Raw genomic sequence first — 24,403 nt, forward strand, 5'->3', positions numbered from 1 at the left:
CACAAGATACTGACAATAAAGTATATTTAATGAACCATGACTAGCCATGATATTTACCTCTTTTCCTTAAGACACAGAAAAAATTCTGAAAGAAGGCATGGAAATAACACAAGAGCCACAAGAAGGGACATGGGTTGCAAGTACTATATTCTACCAGTACACAGATATGAAAACTATGAACTCACAGCAGCTGTGCATAGAACTGTCAGATCGTATAATTTTGACTCATTTAGCAGTCAGCAAACTATAGTATCACGTACTTCATATATATTGCCAATCTACAGAAAATAGGAGATAATGAGGTATAGTATGCACAAAGGTTGATTCACTAGGCTTTGATAGTTGTAACCAAACTCAGAATTACATAGAAAGCTCTAACTAGATTTTATGAGACTTATTAAAATAGTAAATTTCTTTTTATTTTCTCAAAGGAATGGATGAGATGAAAACTGTTGATCTTTCTCACCTTAGGTTCCTAGGTCCATATATTTAGAAGTGACCATTCAACCTGGAATAGCCATAGAAAATTAAAACATTACCATAAAGAATAAAAAATCATTAAAAAGGAAACAAAAATGGGGTGCCAAGCTAAACAAGAATTAACAAATGATGGATCTCCAATGGCTGAGAAGCACCCATAGAAATGTTCAACATACTTAGTCATCATGAAAATGCAAATAGAAACAACCCTGAGATTCTAACTTCTACCAGTCAGAATGGCTAAGATAAGATCTCAGGAGGCAACAGATGTTGGAAAAAATGTCAAGAAAGGGGACCATTCCTACATCATTGGTGGGATTTCTAAATGATGCAACTACTCTAGAAATTAGTCTGGCAGTTCCTCAGAAAATTGGACATGGTACTACCTAAGCACCCAGATATACCACTCCTGGATATATTCCTAAAGATGCACCAACCTAAAGCAAAGACGCATGGTCCTTTATGTTCATAGCAGATGTATTTATAATAGCCAGAAGTAGGAAAGAACTCATATGTCCTTCAATAGAGGAATGGATACAGAAATCCTGGTACATTTATACAATGGAGTACAAGTCAGATATTAGACTATTTCCATGTTACATTTTGTTTTACATGTATTTTATGCTTATGGTAACTAGTAAGATTTTAATGCATACTATCAAACCTTTAAAAATTCAAGTACTTACAAAAATATATTCATATAGTTTTATGCCAAAATGCCTTTAAAAATCTGTACATGTATCTCTGTTTTTTAAATAAAGCTGTGAGAAAAAAAATCAATGACTCATATAAATTGCAGGCAAATGAATAGAACTAGAAAATATTCTAAGTGAGGTAACACAATCACAAAAGAACACACATGGTATACACTGACTAATAAGTGGTTATTAGGCCTAAAGTTTGGAATACCCACAATACAACTCACAGACCATAAGAAGCTCAAGATAAATAAAGACCAAAGGGTGAATGCTTCAGTTCTACTTAGAACAGAAAGCAAAATAATTATGGAAGGTAAAGAGAGGGAGGAATAGGGGAGGGAGAGAGAAGGGGAAATAAATCAGGGGGTGGGGGGAAGGATCAGGTGTCAAAAGAGGAGTAAAGTACAGAGGGTCAAGAATTTGAACAGCAGTATATATCAGTGGGGAATAGAAAACTGGAGGAAGCCACAAAAATGTATCAGATGCAAGGAAAGCAAGAGGCTCCCAGGACCTGATAGAGATAACATTAGGAGAAATACTTAACAAAGGGGAGACAGAACCTGTAGAGACCATATCCAGAGGTTAGGCATTGACAATGGTCGAGGGATGTGGCCACCCACCCTTTTCAAAAATATTAACCCAGAATTGCTACTCTCTAAACAAAATGCGAAGACAAAGAATGCAGCAGAGCCTGAAGGAAAGGCTATCCAGAAACTGCCCCAACTGGGGATCCATCCCATATACAGATACCAAATTCAAACACTATTGCTAATAGCAAGAAGCACTTGCTGACAGGAGTCTTACATAATTGTCCCCTGAGAATTTCTGCCAGAGCTGAACCAATACTGATGAGGATGTTTGGAGACAACCATCAAACTTAATCCTGGAACCCCAATGGAGAGGTTAGGAGAAGGACTGAGGGATCTGACAGGGTTTTCAACCCTATAGGAAGAACAAAAAAAATAAACAACCAGACCTCTCAGAGCTTCCAGAGACTAAACCACTAACCAAACCACCAACACATGGCATGATGCCTAGCTCCAGCTGCATATGTAGCAGAGAACTGCCTTATCTGGAAACAATGAAAGGGGAGGCCCTTGGTCCTATGGAGGTTCTATGTCCCAGAATAGGAGAATGCTAGAGTGGTGAGGTGTGGATGGATAGGGGATTTCACTCAAAAAGCAGGGGGAAGGAAGATGGAATTGGGATTTGCAGAAGAAAACAGGTAAAATGGATAACACTTGAAATGTAAATAAATAAAATAACCAATATAAAAATAAGAAAAACAGGTCATTATCAGAGGAAAAGTGATTTGTGAAGGACTTTTAGTTATGGAGGGAGAATATGATAAATATATTTGAGAAGGATAAAAAAATAATAAAGGAATCTAAAAAGTCATAAAAGCATGTTTTGTCTATCTAAAATTAGATATAATGAATTTAAGTATATATATATATATATATATATATATATATATATATATATATATATATGTGTAGTATAAAAGAAATGTTCCCATCTGACTGACAATTCTTGTTCCAACATCTGTAGACTATCTAGAACAATCTAAATACAAGGCGTGAGAGTCCCTTTCCAGGTTGCTGGTGAAGACTGTCCAAGAGATAGCCAAAGCACTAGATGCAGTGGGCCATTTGTCACTTCTAATTCTTGAATTTTCCCTTTTTCCTCTCCCTAAGCCTTCCTTTCCATGCCCTGATCCAACAATTAATCATTCACTGAGCCATATCTGTTTCATTAAAGTTTGTGTCTACTAGATTGGAAAATAAATTATTGTTCAAATATAATTTTATTTACAAATTAACAGCCTACAGTTCACCACAGCTTTCATGCTAGAGTAGATTTTAGTAGTTACAGCAAAGACTATCAAAAACTTAAATATGTACTGTTTCGGTCTCTATAGCAACAGCTTATAGATCTGGGACTTTGCTTCCTAATGTTTCTTTTCCCAACTTCACACACTTTCTTTGGCAATAAGTCAACTCTGATTATTTTATGTTCACAAGCCCTAAGAAAAGACCTATCTGCCTATATTTTTAGCTCCAAAGGTCCAGTTCCAGGGTCTTCTGATAACTTAGATGTTTGATGAGTTATGAAATGATAGACTTTGCTGCAAAATTAATTCATAGAGAAATTAAGTCCTATCACAAAGTTGATGATTGCTCATGAACATCAACATTTTTCTGCTCATTTCTTCAACAATATTCAATAGTGTCAGTGCAAGTATAGGGCAGAGAGAGGGTCAGGCTTGTGGGGATTTGATAATAACAACAGAAAGATAAAAAGTGTTTGAGATTTATGCAAGAGTATTATTTAGCTTCAGTAGTCAGCGACAACCATGCATTCTGAACTAGAAAATAATAGAAAGAAGAGATGTTAGCATTAAAATTGTGTCAGTATGACCAAGGTTCACAGCAGTGCTCACATAATCTTAATGTATTCATATGGTGTCTACAAAGAGGTCACAACCCAGATCTGATAGTAAAGAAGGAAAAAATAAACAAATTCCATTTAATAGGCCTCATGGGACTGTTTCCTGTGAGATGTTTGAAGAAGAATTTTATACTACCAATCTCGGAAGCTACAAACCACTTGTGAGAGCACCATCCACAGAAAAAAAGTGTAACTCTGCCTAGTTCTTTTAAAAAAATCAAGTGCACATATAAGACATCTACAATTCATACTCCAACAGTTATAAATACAGTATCATTATTTATAACTTTAACAAAATTGCTATTTATCAATGTGAACACCCTAAGAAAAAAACTTAAATAAATTCAATTTTAAGCATAATTTATTTTTCATTATGGTAAAAGAATTACAGTACTGATGACCAAATCGATTCTGCAAAGTAACACTGATGTAAGTATCAAATGACCATCTTCTCTGTGAGAAAGTCAGGAAATATTGTAGAATCATCAGTTTAATTAAAGACTGTTGACTATCAACAAACTGTGCATGCCACTATAGTATTCTCAAAGTTATTGTGCCATAGTGGTCTTTGATGTGGTTGATAGGTATAATACATAAGTAGAATCATTCCTTGTCTTCCTTGTCTTTATTTATTTATTTATTTATTTATTTGTTTATTTATTTATTTATTTATTTATTTCTCTTCCTTCCTTCCTTCCTTCCTTCCTTCCTTCCTTCCTTTCTTTCTTTCTTTCTTTCTTTCTTTCTTTTTTCCTTCTTTCTTTATTCTTTGAAATCCTTTATGGTACCTTTTGGTATTAGGAAAGTTAGCTATCGAGTATGGTGATTTTAGCTCAAATATAGTTCAGTGTTTCTATGTCTTGTTTTATCTTGTTTGCTGTTGTTTGTTTGTGTGTCTAGTGTTATACTATCAAAAATTAATAGTAATAATATATATATATATATATATATATATATATATATATATATATATATATATGAATAAAGTTTTGTGATTCTCCTAATAGAATATTTATGACAAAATGTTTCAGAGGGATAATGAATGTATGTATTTAAAGAGATTTACATATAAAATGGAAAATATCACTAATTTTAAAGCACATTGGAAGGCCATGATGACTCAAAATAGTACAAAGAACTACAATTAGCTAAAGAATGTGAGTAGAATTAATATTCCATAAGAAAAAGTACACCAATTAATTATTTAATAAAAATAACCTTAAAATATATAAAAGTAGCATAATACAGAATGAGACGGTAATATTTAAGAAAAAATATGTGAATATTTCAATGATATTTCAATAATCAATAAAAAGAAGCCAGAAAATTGAGGGCTTGGCAGATATATTAAAGTGTTTCGAGGTAGTTGTTGGGAGGGTAGATGAAAGGTTTTGGAAGAAAAAAAGGGAAAAGCAAAATTAAAAATTAAAATAATGATGGACTCAACTTCCAAATAAAGAGACATAGGCTATCAGAATGGACACATAAACAAAATCCAGCTTTTTGCTGCATTCAGGAAACTCATCTCAGAGACAAAGACAGACACTATCTCAGAGTTAAAGGGTGGGAAAAAAACTTCCAAGAAAACAGCTCCAAGAAGCAAGCTTGAATGGCTATTCTAATATCAAATAAAGTAAATTTCCAACCAAAAGTTATCAAAAAAAGATAAGGAAGGACACTTTTTACTCATTACCAGGGAAATCTGTCAGGAGAAACTCTCAATCCTTAATATATATGCTCCAAATGAAAAAGCACCCACATTCATAAAAGAAATCCTACTAAGGCACAAAAAATCCATTTCACTCCACACAATAATAGTGGGAGACTTTAATACCCCACTCTCACCAATGGACAGATCATGGAAACAGAAACTGAACTAGGACACTGCAAAACTAGCAGAGACTTTGAACCAACTAGAATTAATAGATATATACAGAACATATTATCCTAAAGTAAAAGAATACACCTTCTTCTCACCACTCCATGGCACCTTCTCGAAAATTGACCACATAATTGGACACAGAGCGAGCCTCAATCAATATAAGAAGATTGAAATACTCTCATGCATCCTCTCAGATCACCATGGTCTGAAGCTGGTCTTTAACAACAGCAAAGACAAAAAAAGCCCATATACACATGGAAACTAAACAACACTATGTTAAACGATAGCAGGGTCAAAGAAGAAATAAAAAAAGGAATTAAGGATTTTCTAGAATTCAACGACAACGAAAACAACATAGCCATACCTATAGGATGCAATGAAAGCAGTACTGAGAGGAAAACTCATAGCCCTAAGTGCTTCCAAAAAGAAACTGTAGAGAGCTTACATAAGCAACCTGACAGCACAGCTAAAAGCCCTAGAACAAAAAAAGAGCATTACACACAAAAAGAGTAGACAGCAAGAAATAATCAAAATTAGGGCAGAAATAGACCAAATAGAATCAAAAAGAACCATTGAAAAATTCAACACAACCAAGAGTTGGTTCTTTGAGAAAATCAACAAAATTGATAAACCCCTAGCAAGACTAACTAGAGGGCAAAGAGAGAGTATACAAATTAACAAAATTAGAAAGGAAACTGGGGACATAACAACTGAAACTGGGGAAATTCATGAAATCATCAGATCCTACTACAAAACCTTATACTCCACAAAATTGAAAAATCTGGAGGAAATGGATAAATTCCTAGACAGATACAAGATCCCAAAGTTAAACCAGGACCAAGTAAACCATCTAAATAACCCTATAACACCTAAAGAAATAGAAGAAGTCATCAAAAGTCTCCCAACCAATAAAAGCCCAGGTCCAGACGGGTTCAGTGCAGAATTCTATCAGACATTTTTTGGGGATATAACACCAATACTCTCCAAACTTTTCCAAAAGATAGAACCAGATGGAATATTACCTAACTTATTTTTTGAGGCTACAATAACCCTCGTACCTAAACCACACAAAGACCCTACAAGGAAAGAGAACTTCAGACCAATCTCACTTATGAACATTGATACAAAAATACTCAACAAAATCCTTGCAAACATAATCCAAGAACACATTAAAACGATTCTTCATCATGACCAAGTAGGCTTCATCCCTGGGATGCAGGGATGGTTTAACATAAGGAAATCCATCAATGTAATCCACCATATAAACAAACTCAAAGATCAAAATCACATTGTCATCTCACTAGATGCTGAGAAAGCATTTGACAAAATCCAACACCCCTTCATTTTAAAAGTCCTGGAAAGAATAGGAATCCAAGGTCCATACCTAAACATAATAAAAGCAATATAGAGCAAACCAACAGCCAACATCAAACTTAATGGCGAGAAACTTGAAGCAATCCCACTAAAATCAGGGACTTGACAAGGTTGCCCACTCTCCCTCTAACTATTCAACAGAGTACTGGAAGTCCTGGCTGGAGCAATTAGACAGCAAAAGGAGATCAAGGGGATACAAATCGGAAAGGAAAAGATAAAAACATCACTCTTTGCAGGTGACATGATAGTGTACTTGAGTGACCCCAAAAATTCCACCAGAGAACTCCTACAGCTGATAAACAAGTTCAGCAAAGTGGCTGGATACAAAATTAACTCGAACAAATCAGTAGCCTTCCTATACTCAAAGGACAAACTTGAGGAGAAAGAAATTAGGGAAAAGGTTCCCTTCACAATAGTGTCACAAAAACTATGAAATACATTGGTGTGACTCTAACTAAGCAAGTGAAGGACCTGTACGACAAGAACTTCAAACCTCTAAAGAAAGAAATTGAGGAGGATCTCAGAAATTGGAAAGATCTCCCATGCTCATGGATTGGAAAGATCAACATCTTAAAAATGGCCATCCAATTAAAATCAATCTACAGATTCAATGCAATCCCCATCTAAATTCCAACCCAGTTCTTCATGGAATTGTAAAGATCAATGTGCAATTTCATATGGAATAACAAAAGACCTAGAATAGCGAAATCCATCCTCAACAACAAAAAAACATCTGCATGAATCACTATCCCTGACCTCAAGCTATATTACAAGGGAATTGTGCTGAAAACTACATGGTACAGAAATAGGCATGTGGATCAATGGAATAGAATAGAAGATCCAGAAATGAGCCCTCATGTATATGATCACCTGATTTTTGACAAAGGAGCAGTAAACATTCAATGGAAAAAGGACAGCCTATTCAACAAATTTTGCTGGTCCAACTGGCACTCAGCATGCAAAAATGAAAATAGACCCTTTCTTATCTCCTTGTACAAAGCTCAAGTGTAAGTGGATCAAAGATCTCCACATTTAACCAGCTACACTGACACTATTAGATGAGAAAGTAGGGAAAACCTTAGAACACATAGGCACAGGAGAAAATTTCCTGAACAAAACACCAATGGCTCAAGCTCTAAGGTCAAAGATTACCAAATGGGACTTAATGAGATTGCAAAGTTTCTGTAAGGCCAAGGATATCGTCAAGAAAACAAAATGGCAACCAACATAATGGAAAAAGGTCTTTACCAACACCACATTGATAGAGGCCTAATATCCAAGGTATACATGGAACTCAAAAAGCTTGACACCAGAGAATCAAATAACCCTATTAAAAAATGGGGTACAGAGCTAAACAAAACTTTTTCAGTTGAGGAACACCGAATGGCCGAGAAACATCTGAGGAAGTGCTAGACATCCTTAGCCATCAGGGAAATGCAAATCAAAACAACCCTGAGATTCCACCTCACACCAGTCAGATTGGCCAAGATCCAAAAATCAGATGACAGCAGATGCTGGCGAGGCTGTGGAGAAAGAGGAACACTTCTCCACCGTTGGTGGGGTTGCAAACTAATACAACCACTCTGGAAATCAGTCTGGCAATACCTCAGAAAATTGTATATAGTACTACCTGAAGATCCAGCTATTCCACTGCTGGGCTTATACCCCAGAGACACTTTAATACACAACAAAGATATATGCACCACAATGTTCATTGTGGTTCTATTTATAATAGCCAGAAGCTGGAAAGAGCCCAAATGTCCTTCAGAAGATTAATGGATACACAAATTGTGGTACATATACATAATGGAATACTACTCAGCCAGCAGAAACAATGACTTAACCAAATTCTTAAGAAAATGGCTGCATCTCGAGAATATCATCCTGAGTGAGGTAACCCAGTCACAAAAGAACAGACATAATATGCAGTCACTGATATTGGGATGCTAACCCCAGAGGGTTGCACTCCCCCTGAAACAACTCACAGACTGTATTAAGTCCAGGAAATAAAGAAAACAAAAAATACATATATTTACAAAACAAGAAGACTTTGACAATTTCCATGTTGTGTTTAGTTTTGCATGTACTTTACACTCATTATAACTATTAGGTTTTCAATGCATACTGTCATTCACTTGAAAAAATCAAGTACTGACTAAAAAATATATTCACATAATTTTATGTACAAATTATTTTAATATCTGAAAAAACAGTATTGACAAAAATGTATAATTTTAAGCAAAATATGTTTAAAATCTGTACATTTATCTATGTTTTGTAAAATAAAGTCATTTAAAAAAATTAAGATAATGAAAGAAAATATAGTACTGAAAAATTTTCAAAATTTGAAACATTTATTTATTATGTGTTGATCGCATAAAAACTTTGCTTATTATTACCAAATTGTACTAATGGTAATTCTTGTGTTTTATGGTTTTACTGCTGTGAACAGACACCATGACCAAGGCAAGTCTTATAAGAACAGGATTTAATTGTGGCTGGCTTACAGATTCAGAGGTTCAGTCCATTATCATTAACGTGGTTGTATGGTAGCATCCAGGCAGGCATAGTGCAGGCATAGTTGAGAGTTTTACATCATTATCTAAAGGAGGCTAGCAGAATACTGGCTTCCAAGCAGACAGTATGAGAGTACTAAGTCCATGCCCACAGTGACACACCTTTTCCAATAAGGCCACACCTCCAAATAGTACTACTCCCTGGCATAAGCATTTAGGAACCATACAACTTAATTTTGTTTTTCCTCAGTTTTATCACCCATAAAGTCAAATCAAAATGGTTTTCAAAGTTAGTATAATATGCAATGATACTAATTAAGAATATCTGACAAGCAAGCTACAAGGAAAAGAAGTGGCTTATCAAAAAAGACAATGGCAGATCAATGTAAAACTGCTTTCCTAAAATAAAAGGCAATACATGCATATTGAAGGAATATAATTAGTCTCTTTTTTTCCCTCTATATAAGTTATTCCACAATGCAAACTACTCTTCTTCAAGTAAATAATCAAATTATGTCTAGGTATTGTTAGACATTTGAGATGATTCATAAAACTTTGATAAATTAAACCAAAGTAAATAGTCTTTTTTGATATGCTTCTGTACCTCTGGCATCTTACTGTCAAAGGTGAAGAGACATGTTCTTGAATACAGCACTTGATATTTTTTGAGTATTAATTATAATTTACTTACAGCTATCCTTTCATCATTTGCTATATAGCTTCTTCTACCCTTCTCCTCATCGCTGGAAGCTCTGACACTAACTCTTGAGATGATAACACTACACAGAAACCCAGGATCAGTTCTCAGGCAATTAATTGGATCCTGTCAGACCAAATTTTGTTTTGGAAAGAGATAATCCCCATATGCTCTAATTTCAAAATCCACACAATTTCAGTTGAATATTTTTACTCTCAAAAATTGATATTTGTTAGAAGACAGTATATATTCTATAATCAAGTTTCTAACGAAATTTAAAAGTGGGTCAACTAGACCAACATTTTAAAAATGATTTTCATGTTAACTATGTAAAGCATGTACAAAGATCATATGGAAGATAGGATTACAAGAAAACTTTTGCAGAATAATATGCAGTTACAGTTACAAAAACATCTCCCTTTCAGATCAAGTATTTATTATGTAAAAAATTAAGCTCTAGAAAAAAAATAGAGAAAATAAAATCCCAACGTCCTTAATGAAGCTTTTTCAATATTACTCCTAACGTTTAGCTTTAACAAAAGAATTTTAACTTGCTAAAGTAAAGTTTTCTACAATGAGACATTTCATACAACAGTTTGTAAAAGAACCTAAGGTTATGTTTAAAGCTGTGATCAGAACCAAGCATTTGCATACATCAAAGTAAAATCTTCTGTTTTATGTATCTCTGCAGAACAATTAAGGATCTTATTATTAGCCATCTGCTTCTTTGGCTTTAGTTTTAAGTGAAATTTAAAAGAACAGGAAACATTTGAATCACCATAAGCAAGAGAGTTTATTTGTACTAAACTGAAAGTTGCTTCTTTGGTCTTAAAAAAGAGGATTTCAACTGAGTTGATAAATTAGTTATATGTTAAGACAAAGTAGTGGGTCAACTAAAAATCTCTCATTAAGAAAGAGGTTCTGGGAGTTGGGAGGTTATTATAGGAATGTCAATTAAAATGTCCCAAAAGCTAATAATAAAAACTTCTTTTCCACAGCAGGACTTCTTTAAAGATCGTATTCACTGTCTTTATTTCTTAACACAAGTATAAAAAATAAGCTAATCACTTTAACATTAAAAAAAATGCTTGCACAACTTTATCTGGGAAGTATGCTACTTACTGTGAGAAGGTTATCAATGTATTTTTAAGAGTAAAAGCTGTCCTTTATAGTGACCATTTCTTTGAAAATTTTTGTTAAAATTGCTTCTTTTAATCAAATTATTTTCAGTTAATAATGCCCTCTCTATCATAAGAGCTAGGAAATTAAAAAAAAAAAAACTGATGAGAAAAGAAATGCAGCATTTGCATTTCATTAAAAGACTACCCAGGCTGCAACCATCCTCCACCAGGAAGAGTGGTGTCCCAGAGACACAGGCTTGGTGAGAAGTGGTTCTGAATAGCTAGGGGGGAGACATCTCTGCCCAGCATACGTGGAAAGTGTGCCCTTGCCCTGCCTGATCCAGGGATCAAAAATTCAGCATTGGGCCTTCTATTCCCAGCCAGTGGCTTTGTGCAGAACATGTTCTCTGACCATCCACCACCAGGAACAGTAGAGATCCAGGGACAAAGTCTAGGTACAAGGAAAAGGCAAGAACCAATCACTGACAACAAGATGGCAAGAGGAAAGCAAAAGAACATACCCCAGGGAAACCAAGACGACCTGGCAAAACTAGAACCCAGCTCACTCAACACAAAAAAAAGCAGAATACCAAACACTCCAAAAAAGAAGACTCAGACCTGAAATCCTACCTCAAGAATATGATAGAGATTCTTAACCAAGAACAGGAGGAAAAGAATAAATAATTAAAAGCTTTTAAAGAATAAAAAAGAAAAACACTAAAAGAACTTAAAAAACTAGAAGAAAACAGAACCAAAGAGATGAAGGAATGGAAGAAGGTATTGAAAATGGTAATGGACACAATAAAGAAAACATTAAAATAGACAAATCTAGAGGTAGAAATCCTAAAAAAGCAATCAGGAGTCACAGATGCAAGCATCTCCAACAGACTACAAGAGATGGAAGAGAGAATCTTGGGGGCCAAAGACAACACTGAAAACATGGACAAAAGAGGCAGAGAAGATGCAAAAACCAAAAAGCTCCTAACCCAAAATGTCCAGGAGATCCAGGACACAATGAGAAGACCAAACCTTAGGATAATAGTAATAGAAGAGGGTGAAGAATATCAACTAAGTGGCACAGTAAATATCTTCAACCAAATCGTAGAAGAAAACTTCCCTACCCTTAAGAATGAGATGACCTCGAGCATAAAAGAAGCCTACAGAACTCTAAATAGAGTGGACCATAATAGAAATTCTTCCTGACACATAATAGCCAAAACATCAAGTGCCCAAAGCAAAGAAAGATTACTAAAAGCAGTAAGGGAAAAAGGTCATGTAGCATATAAAGGCAGACCAATCAGAATAACACCCGATTTCTCAAAAGAGATTATGAAAGCTAGAAGAGCCAGGACAGACATCATGCAGACACTAAGAGATCACAAGTGCCAGCCCCAGTTGCTATACCCAGCAAAACTATCAATCACCATAGATGAAGAGATGAAGATATTCCAAGACAAAACTAAATTTACACAATATCGGACCACAAACCCAGCACAACAACAAATTATAGGTGAAAAACTCAATACAATGAGGGGAAATACATCCTAGTAAAAACAAGAAAACTAAGCAAGAAAACCAAAAAGAGAAAGAAACATAGTTGCAATTCAACCTACAAAAGCAATAATAGCATGAAACAGCAACCACTATTCCTTGATATCAATTAACATAAATGGACTCAACTCCCCAATAAAGAGACATAGGCTATCAGACTGTATACATAAACAAAACCCAGCATTTTGCTGCATACAGGAAACTCATCTCAGAGAAAAAGACAGACAGTATCTCAGAGTAAAAAGGTGGGAAAAAAACTTCCAAGAAAATGGCCCCAAGAAGCAAGCTAGAATGGCTATTCTAATATCGAATAAAGTAAATATCCAACCAAAAGTTATCAAAAAAGATAAAGAAGGACACCTTATACTCATTACAGGGAAAATCTTTCAGGAGGAACTCTCAATCCTTAACATATATGCTCCAAATACAAAAGCACCAATATTCATAAAAGAAAAGCTACTAAAGTTCAAAAATACATTTCACCCCATACAATAATATTGGGAGAGTTTAATACCCCATTCTCACCAATGGACAAAACATTGAAACAGAAACTGAACCAGGACACTCTAAAACTAGCAGAGACTAAGAACCAGCTCGAATTAATAGATATTTACAGAACATATGATCCTAAAACTAAAAAATACACTTTCTTCTCAGCACTTCATAGCACCTTCTCAAAAATAGACCACATAATTTGACACAGAAAGAACCTCAATCGATATAAGAAGATTGAAATCCTCCCATGCATTCTTTCAGATCCTCATAGTCAATGCTGGTAGTTAGTAACAACAAATACAACAAAAGGCACATATACACATGAAAACAAAACACTGCTCTATAAAATGATAGCAGGGAAAAGAAATAAATAAAGAAAGAAATTAAAGATTTTCTAGAATTAAATGAAAATGAAAACACGACATACCCAAACCTATGGGATGCAATCAAAGCAGTACTGAGAGGAAAACTCATAGCTCTGACTACTTCCAAAAGGAAATTGGACAGACCATACACTAGCATCCTGACAGCATAATTGAAAGTTCTAAAACAAAAGGAAGCAGATACATCCAAGAGGAGTAGATGGCAATAAATAATCAAACTTAGGGAAGAAATAGACCAAATAGAAACAAAAAGAACCATCCAAAGAAACAACAAATCCAGGAGCTGGTTCTTTGATAATATTAAAAAGATTGATAAACTCCTAGTCAGACTAACTAGAGGGAAAAGAGAGAGTATACAAATTAACAAAATCAGAAAGGAAAGTAGAGAAATAATGACTGAAACTGAGAAAATTCAAGAAATCATCAGATGCTACTACAAAAGCCTATACTCAATAAGCTGGAATATCTGGAGAAAATGAAAATATTCCTAGAGAGATGCAAGATACCAAAGTTAAACCAAGACCAGATAATCCACATAAATAATACCATAACACGTAAAGAAATAGAAGCAGTCATCAAAAGCCTCACAACCAAAAAAATCCCAGGTCCAGATGGGTTCAGTGCAGAGTTTTATCAGACATTTATTGATGACATAAGACCAATACTCTCCACACTATTCTGCAAGTTACAATGAGATAAATACTGCATAACTCATTTCTTGAGGCTACAATAACCCTCGTTCTTAAACTACACAAAGACCTACAAGGAAAGAGAACTTCAGACAAATCTCACTTATGAACATTGATGCAAAAATACTCATCAAAATCCTTGCAAACCTAATCCAAGAACACATCAAAACGATCATTCACCATGATGAAGTAGGCTTCATCCATGTGATGCAAAGGTGGTTTAATATACAGAAATCCTTCAATGTAATCCACCATATAAACAAACTCAAAGAAAAAACACCACATGTTCATCTTACGAAATGCTGAGAAAGCATTTGACAAAATCAACACCTCTTCATGTTAAAAGTCATGTAAAGAACAAGGACCCGTGGCTCATACATACAAATAATAAAAGCAATTTACAGCAAACCAACAGCCAACATCAAACTTAATGGTGGGAATCTTGAAGCAATCTCACTCAAATCAGGGTCTCGACAAGGCTGCCCACTCTCCCCTTACCTATTCAACATGCTCCTGCAAGTTCTGGCTGGCGCAATTAGACAGCAAAAGGAAATCAAAGGGATACAAATTGGAAATGAAGAAGTGAAAACATCACTTTTTGCAGATGACATGCTAGTGAACTTAAGAGACCCCACAACTTCCACCATAGAACTCCTACAGCTGATAAACAGTTCAGCAAAGTGGCTGGATATAAAATTTACTCAAACTAATTAGTAGCCTTTTTATATTCAAAGGATAAACAGGTGGAGAAAGAAATTAGGAAAAGATACCCTTCACAATAGTCACAAAATGTATGAAATACCATGGTGTGATTCAAACAAAGCAACTGAAGGAGCTGTACGACAAGAACTTCAAACCTCTAAAGAAGGAAATTGAGGAAGATCTCTGAAAACTGAAAGATCTCCAATTCTTATGGATTGGATAGATCAACATTTTAAAAATTGTCATATTACCAAGACCAATCTACAGATTCAGTTCAATCCCCATCAAAATTACAACCCAGTTCTTCATTGACTTGGATAGAACAATGTGCAACTACATCTGGATAAAAAAAAAAGACCTATACTAGCTAAATCCATCTCGTCAACAAGAAAACATCTGCAGGAATCACTATTCCTGACCTCTAGCAATATTACAGGGCAATTGTGCAAAAACTTGCTTGGTACTGGTATGAAATAGGCATGTGGATCAATGGAATAGTATAGAAGATCCAGAAATTAGCCCTAATATATATGGTTACCTGATTTTTGACAAAGGTGAGGTAAACATTTATTGGAAAAAAAGACAGCCTATTCAACAAGTGGTGTTGTTCCAACTGGCACTCAGCAAGAATGAAATTAGAGCCAATCTTATCTCTTTGTATAAAGCTCAAGTGTAATTGGATTAAAGATCTCCACATTTAACCAGATACACTGACACTATTAGATGGGAAAGTAGGGAAAACCTTAGAACACATAGGCACAAGAGAAAATTTCCTGAACAGAACACCAATGGCTCATGCTCTAATGTCAAAGATTGACAAATGGGACTTAATGACATTGCAAAGTTTCTGTAAGGCTAAGGACATTGTCAAGAAAACAAAATGGCAGCTAACAGAGTGGGAAAAGATCTTTACCAACTCCCCATCAGATAGAGTTCTAATATCCAAGGTATACAAAGGACTCAAAAAGCTAGACACCAGAGAATCAAACAACCCTATTAAATATAGGGTACAGAGCTAAACAAAAGTTCTCAATTGAGGAATATCGAATGGCTGAGAAACATCTAAGGAAGTGCTTTACATCCTTAGCCATCAGGGAATTGCAAATCAAAACAACCCTGAGATTCCACCTCACACCAGTCAGAATGGCCAAGATCCAAAACTCAGATGACAGCAGATGCTGGCGAGATTGTAGAGAAAGAAAAACACTTCTCTACTGTTGGTGGGGTTCTAAACTGGTACAACCACTCTGGAAATAAATCTTGTGATTTCTTAGAAAATTGGACATAGTACTACCTGAAGACCCAGTTATTCCACTTCTGGGTATATACCGCAGAGAAGCTCCAACATATAACAACAACACACACAGCACAATGTTCATAGCAGTCCTATTTATAATAGCCAGAAGCTGGAAAGAACCCAGATGTCCTTCAGTAGGTGAATGGATACAAAAATTGTGGTATATTTACACAAAGGAGTACTACTCAGCTATCAGAAACAATGACTTTATGAAATTCTTAAGAAAATGGATAAATCTATAGAATATCATCCTGAATGAATTAAGCCAGTCACAAAAAACAGACATAATACGCAGTCACTGACAATTGGATACTAACCCCAGAAAGCTCTGAGTAACCTAGAAACAATCACAGACTATATGAAATTCAGGGAAAAAATTGCTTGTTGTTTTTACACCAAGAAAACTTTGACTATATCCAGGTTACTTCTTGTTTTACATGTACTTTATGCTCATTGTAACTAGTAAGATCTTAATGCACACTAGCTAACCTTTAAAAAAACAAGCACTGACAAAAATGTATTCATATATTTTTATGCAAAAATTGTTAAAATCTGTACATTTTTTTAAATAAAGTTTTTCATTAAAAAAAAGAACCTTTAAAATGTACCTCATACCACCCCAGGAACCACTGATTCTTCCCACCCTTCTTAAGCACTCCAGATATATCTTTGGCCCTTCTTCTTGTTCTATCATTTCTTTGTTAATATCTTGCTGAGTGCAATTAGTGAAACTTTTTCCTGAGTTATCTAGTTGTCTTTATCTCATATATTTAAGCAACCCTATAAGTCCTGCCATACTTCACACCTAGCCTTTCTCTCTATATTCTAAGTTTTTTTATCTTTTTTTTCCTTCTTGTATTCCCTTTCAGGAGACAGGAGGGGTTACACATATGTGCAGTTCATTTAGGAGTGCACATTCCATAAGCATTTATGCTTATAAGGATCTAAATATTCACAGTGAAGACACATGGGGAGGAATAGTTTGGGTTAACTAAAACTAAAATTTCTTATGGGAACCCATTACATTGGAAGGTAAATCTCAGCATCAATCTAAAGGTTATTCCCCCAAAGAGTCATTCGCCAGGTTAGAGTTATACATGCACAAAACCACAGATTATTGCTATTATTGATTATTGTCCATCAGAACAAAATGAAAACCATAAATTTAGTTGTATTTTGAACATAGGAAAGCAAGTCTGGAAATCACCTAAATCTTCCTCCCCACTGATTTGTTCAGCTTTCATTTCTTTCCTTCTTTGTTTCTTTGTTTTTTCTTTCTTCTTTCTTTCTTTCTTTCTTTACTTCATTCATTCATTCTTTCCTTCTATCCTTTCTTTCTTCCTTTCTTCTTTCTATTCTTTCTTTAATTCTTTCTTTCATTCTTTATTTCTTTCTCTCTTTCTTCTTTTATTTTTCCTCTTCTTTGTTCTTCCTCCCTTTCTTGATACAACTTGCAATTTTTCAGCTTTATTTATTTTTAATCAATTTATTTACTCACATCAAACACTGCACCCTTTCTTGCTCCCTCCTCACAGAGACTCTCCATCCATCACACCTTCCCTTGTTCTCTGAGAATTTGTAGTGCCACTGAGTATTCCTCATTGTAGAACATTAAATCTGTGCCAGCATAGGCACATTCTCTCTCACTGAGAGCAGACAAGACTGCCCTGTTGGGAAGAGACATAACAGGCAGGCTAAAACGTTAAAAATAGCCTCTCTTCCAGTTGTTGGGAATGGCATAAATACTGAGCTGTGTATCTGCTATATATGTGCTTGGGCCAACTTTAAACCCTTGTGAGTTCTTTGGATGGGGGTTCAGTCTCTAAGAGTTTCCAGAGGCCCAGGTTACTTGACTTTGTTGGTCCTCATGTGGTGGCCCTATCATTATCAGGGCATTCAATCTTTCTCCAACTCTTTCATAAAAGTCCCTGACATCCAGGTAATGTTTCGCTGTGGGTCTCTTCATCTGTTTCAGTCAGTTGCAGGGTAGAGAGCCTCTCAGCAGACAATTATGCTAGGCTCCTGTCTGCAAGTGCTACAGAATATCAAAAGTAAGGTCAGAGATTGCTGTTTCTTCATCAGATGGGTTTCAAATTGGGCCAGTTTTGGTTGGCCATTTCTAAAGTCTCTGTTTACATATTTTTCCCTGGGTTTCTTTCAAACCTGGAGAAATTTGGGATGAAAGTTCTGTTGGTGAGCTGGTATCATTATCCCACCCCTGGGGTCCTTGTCTGGTTAGAAAATATTATAGAAGCTGTGGTGGGAGAAAAGACACATATGGTATCCCTGAAGCCAATACTCCATGTTATAATAGTAACCAACAATGCAAAATTTGCCCATAGAAAACAGTGGCATGTAGGTTATGAGAGTTACCAACTGCTTTTGGATTTTATTTGAGGCCTACTCCAAGCCTAGTACTTGGACAACATCTTAGGGCTCTGAAGGTCACAGGCCTTAGGAATAAATCACCTATCATTTGTTTTGACTCAAGATATTTGTCCAGAATGATTCTATAACCCATGAAGATAAACAACAGTGAGAAAACAATGCCTTTCAGACATAGTGTGGTTGATACACATATGAATTTACAGTAACATTGACCCCATGCATAGGGACTGCAAAGGCATCCTAGTGCTGAAAGGGGAGGGAACACTATCTTTTATTCTTATCTTCAGTCTTGGCTAAGGGAAATTATTTCTTTAATAGTAAACACTTAATGCACACACACACACACACACACAAACACACACACACACATCAGTGATAGTCTGACATGGGAAAGATAAGCTCTAAAAGCTACTTTTATTTGTAATTCTCTCATGATTAATGACAATGAACATATTTTTTAAACTCATATTTTAAAGACATTTGATTCATTTGTTGGTTGGTTTTAATGACTTCTTGTTTAGATGGCTTATTTTAGTTCTTTGCATAATCTGCCTGTTAAACTGTCACATATGTAGGTGGCAAAGGTTTTTGTCTCATTGTGTAGGCTACCTATCTATTGTATTAATTGTTTTCTTTGCTGAATGAAGGAATTTTAATTTCACAAGGTGCTCTATCAGTTCCTGGCCTTCATTTTTGAATCCTAGAGTCCTATTCAAAGAGATTTTATTCATTATGCATACCCATTTCTTGGAGTGTTCTCCTTCCCACTTTCTCTAATAGTTCCATATGTTATATTAAAAATTCTAAACCACAAAGAGTTGGATTTTGTATAGGGTGAGAGATTCAGTTGATTAAGTAACGCTCTTCCCACCTTTTTTGAAAATGCTGTTGAGATGGTTTACATCACTTCTCTACTATTTTAGGTTAACACAAATTTTTTGAAATGAGAAAAATTACTCCATAAACTTCAAATTTGTTTCCTCTTAAGATGTTTGTTTATAAGCTATAGGCATATAAACATATGTGGGATAGAACAGATGTTCAGGAAAGGTTTGGTCTCTATTAGTTCTCAGTTCGTCATCACTTAGAATAGGACAAGACAAATAATCTCATATGAACAAACACAAATTTTCAAAATCAGAGCCACAAATTCTATGAAGCATTCTCATACATTAGATCTATAAAATAGTTTTTTAATATTTAATCATTTCATAAAACTTCATTGCAACATTACACAGGAGTTCTATCAACATAGTCTATACACTATTGCTAAAAGAGAATGTACATTCAGTGAAAGAATTGGAAAATAACTGATAAATTGTGTAATTATGTTTATGTGTATTTTCAAGCATATCACTGCAGTGTTTGATGTAAATGGAAGACTGTTTCCCCCATGCATATTTTGAAGTTGAGCTCAATTATCTCTGTGGATACATAAAAAGAAAATGTCCCACAGAAAATGTGAGCAATAATCATGTTTTGGCATAAGTAAAAACCCTATTCTGAATGTTCAAAATACCCCTGGGGAAGATAATCACCACATATGACTCAGAAAAGGTTCTCCACACACCCTAAATACCAATGCATAACCTACACTTTGGATAGATTTTAAGAGAAAGTCTTTAAAAGCCCTTTCCTTCCTCTTTTGAGTTAGTTAAATTTGTTCATGTTTTTTAAAGCTAAATCTTCAAACCAAAATACTAACAGTTTTTAAATATACTTATACCTCTGCATTTTCTGTCATTCTAACTTATAAAATATCTTACTTCTGTTTAACCATTTGGATTATATTTCAGTGATAAAAATATTTGGACAATTAATGAGGAAAAATAAGTATGAAAATTAAGCTTCAAAATGTTATAATTCCAAATTTTGTTTATATATTTAATTACTGAGATAAATTTTCAGCCATTGAACGTTGTAAAATTACTATTCAAATAAGGTTGGTGTAAACTGAAATTAACAAGATGTCTTAGTTGGGGTTTTATTGCTATGAACAGACACCATGACCAAAGTAAGTCTTATAAATAACAATATTTAATTGAGGCTGGCTTGCAGATTCAGAGGTGCAATCAATTATCATCAAGTCAAAAGCATGGCAGTATTCAGGCACATATGGTACAGGAGAAGCTGAGAAGTCTACATCTTCATCCAAAGGAAGCCAGGAACAGACTAAGCATTCTCAGGCAGCTAGGAGGATTGTCTTCAAGTCCACCCCCAGAGTGACACACTTCCTCCAACAAAGCCACACTTTCTAATAGTGCCACTTCCTGGGTTAGGCATAACCAAACCATCACACAAGACTTCTACAAAATAGGACAAAGAGATAAAAGAGAGTAGCACTTAGAAAGGTGGAATTACATTGAAGAAATTGGAATAGGAGTTTGGATTTATGTGAGTCTGATCATGTTGTACTTGTACGATAATCCACTATGAGTATACAAAAATTAAATGTAAAATTGTGTCTTTCACCATCTATGCTTTACAAATGTATATGTGTGTAGCATGAGAATATTAAACACACACTATTAGACAGGGCATAATATTTATACCAATATTCTCAAGCAATTTAGTACTATCAGAGTTTCCTACTTTGATGCATAGTTAGTAAACTGATATTTGTGTTTAGGTTGCTGTCTGAGTAATAAGTAGTAAGGTAATATAACATATTTAGTTATTGGTTAAACATATACCCTAGCAAAGACTAATCTATTATGGAAGTTGCTGACTCGTACAAAAATCTACATTATTTTGTTCCTTAAATCACAAGCTTGCAGACTGCCCTTTCATGAGAGAAAAGCTATTTTGGGATAGCTATTCTTGATTGTCAACTTGACTACATCTGGAATTAACTAAAACACAAGATTCTGGATACATATATAAGGAACAATCTTTATCTTTTAATTAAATTATTTAAAGTGGGAAGACACACATTTAGGTACAGACTCTTGATTTAGAAAATTACAACTTTAATGGCCACACCTTCAGTTTGGTGCTTGTATAAAAGACAAAGAAGAAGAAAGTTTGCTCTTTCTCTTGCTTTCCCACACTCTACCTAGAAAGTCTATCACTTCACTGCCATGAAAACCTAAGTCTTTTGTGTTTTATATATACTGATGACCACCTGAGACATCCAGCCTCATTGAATAACTGAATAACTGCTGGATTTGTGGATTTTCCATTGGAAGATACCTAACATTGTAAGCCACTCTGGCAAATATATATATATATATATATATATATATATATATATATATAGAGAGAGAGAGAGAGAGAGAGAGAGAGAGAGATATTTATTATAAATGTATGCTATCATATTATATAAATGCATATTTTACAAAAAAATTAATGTATATATGTATGTATAACTTTATATTATTTTAGAGAATCTTGACTTATAAACATATGTATGGTGAATAGACTATAAAGGGGAGTGGTGTGCATAGCTGCTAATTCTGAACCATTGTTTTTTTTTTTTTTTTTTTTTTTTACCTTCTTCTGATGAATCCTGACCTTGAAAGTCTTTAACTACATGTCATCAATTCTATGAACAAAACTCTTCACCAATATGACTAAAAAGTGTCTCTCATCCTGAATGTATGTGTAAACCTATTTAGGTCCCTGCCAGTTTAATAATGAACAGCTTTTCCAAAGAACTGGGAAGTACTTCTATAAATATAGAAATAATAGAAAGAGATATCACAGCCCAGAGTCACAGGCACAGCCAGCACACAAACATCAGGACTCAAAACCTGCCCTCAGAGAGCTGAGGACCCAGAGAAGACATAGGGGTGCTCTCCTTCCTGAGCCCACAGGTGAACCCACACACTCTCTCCACTTACTATCTGCGAAGAGACTGCCAAGCTCTCTCAGGGTACAGTGATCTCATCAATTGCCAGATCATGGAAGCAGAAAATGAACTGAGACGTAGTTAAACTAATGGAAGCTATGAACCAAATGAATTTATCAGACATCTATAGAACATTTCATCCTAAAACAAAAGAATATGCATTCTTCTCAGCACCTCATGGAACCTTCCATAAAATTGACCATATAGTTTGTCAAAAATATGCCTTAAGAGATATAGGAAGATTGAAAAAATCCTCTGCATCCTATCAGATCACCATGAACTAAGGCTGGTCATATATACATATATATGTATAACAATAAAAACAAGAAAAAGCCCACATACACATGGAATCTGAACAACATTCTAGTCAATGATAACATGGTCAAGAAAGAAATAAAGAAATTAAGGGTTTTTTTTTAGAATTTAAAGAAAATGAACACACATTTGAAATGTAAATACAGAGAATATAAAATAAAAAATAATAAAAAAGATATTATTCAAAATTTTCAGTCTCTTTGACAAGGTAGAAGCCTAAATTTAGAGTTGGGCTATTAGCAAATTTCAATGTCTATTAGAGAAGATTGGCTAAGTCATAAAATAAGTCATAGCATCAAACACATCCCACTCTCAACCTCCCTGTGAAACATGGAGAGGTTTTCTACTGCTTAGTCTAACATCCAAACCAACCAATTGTTTTAGAGAATTTGGTCTTAATCTATCCCTCTGACCTATTGTAAGAAGTACCTATTATCTTTGATAATGTCTTACTCACCTAATATATTTTAACAAATTATACTTTGATGTTACCAGACAATGGGTTTTGAAAATTATATGAGAAATACCAATTATCTCTCTGGAATCCTGCAAATATGAACCTACATCAAACAATTAAGTTAGAAACTGGAATTCAAAATCACTAGCAACAACAACAACAACAAAATCCCAAGTGTACAGAAACATACACTCACACAGGAGGGACATACACAGTTTCTGTATTAATGGATTCAGCAGGCATAAAATATGAAGTACTGTAAAAATACTGAGAAAATCTTCATTATCTTCTAATGTAGACCAAGAATGATTTCAGGGGTTTGTTAGAAAATATAAAAGTGCTGTGTTCTTTGTTTGCTATAAAAAGATGAGCTATGCAAACAGTCCTGGGTGGGGCAAGAAAGATGTCAGCAGTTAAAGGAAAGAATTTGGAGATCTTCTAAGTATTTTTTGTCTTCTTTAATTAGATACTCTGAGTGCACATTTTATATGTTATCTCTTTCCCCAGTCTTGCTCCCATCTCCCTCCTCCTCCCGCTGCCTTCACAAAGGTGCACTACCTCCTGATCACGTTCTCTACCCAATTGCCTTGGCATTCCCCCTACATTGGGAACAAATGACCTCCCTGGAACAAAAGCTTCTTTTCACATTAAGGCAAGACACTGCTATCTTCAGCTTCATCTGCAACTGGATCAATAGTTCTCTCAAAGTGCACACAGAAGTTGGTATTTTACTTCATGGGAGTTTTGGAGGGTTTGTTTAGTTTATAATATTATATTCCAATGAAGTTGCTATCCCTTTCTGCTCCTTACATCCTTTCTTTAGCAACCTCATTGAGATCCTGAGTTCAGACAGATGGTTAGCTGCAAGCATGCTCAGCTGTATCTATGTAGCAAAGTCCCTGAGTGGGCATCTCTGTCTGGATCCTGCCAGAAAGTACATTTTGGGATCAGCTATAGTGCTTAAATTTGGTGACTGCATATGTGGTGGATTCTCAAGTGAGGTAGCTTCTGAGTGATCTTTTCTTCAATCTCTGCTCTCCTATTTGACCTTGCATTT

The sequence above is a fragment of the Micromys minutus genome (genome assembly GCF_963924665.1).
Source record: "Micromys minutus genome assembly, chromosome: 6".
Classification (NCBI taxonomy): domain Eukaryota; kingdom Metazoa; phylum Chordata; class Mammalia; order Rodentia; family Muridae; genus Micromys; species Micromys minutus.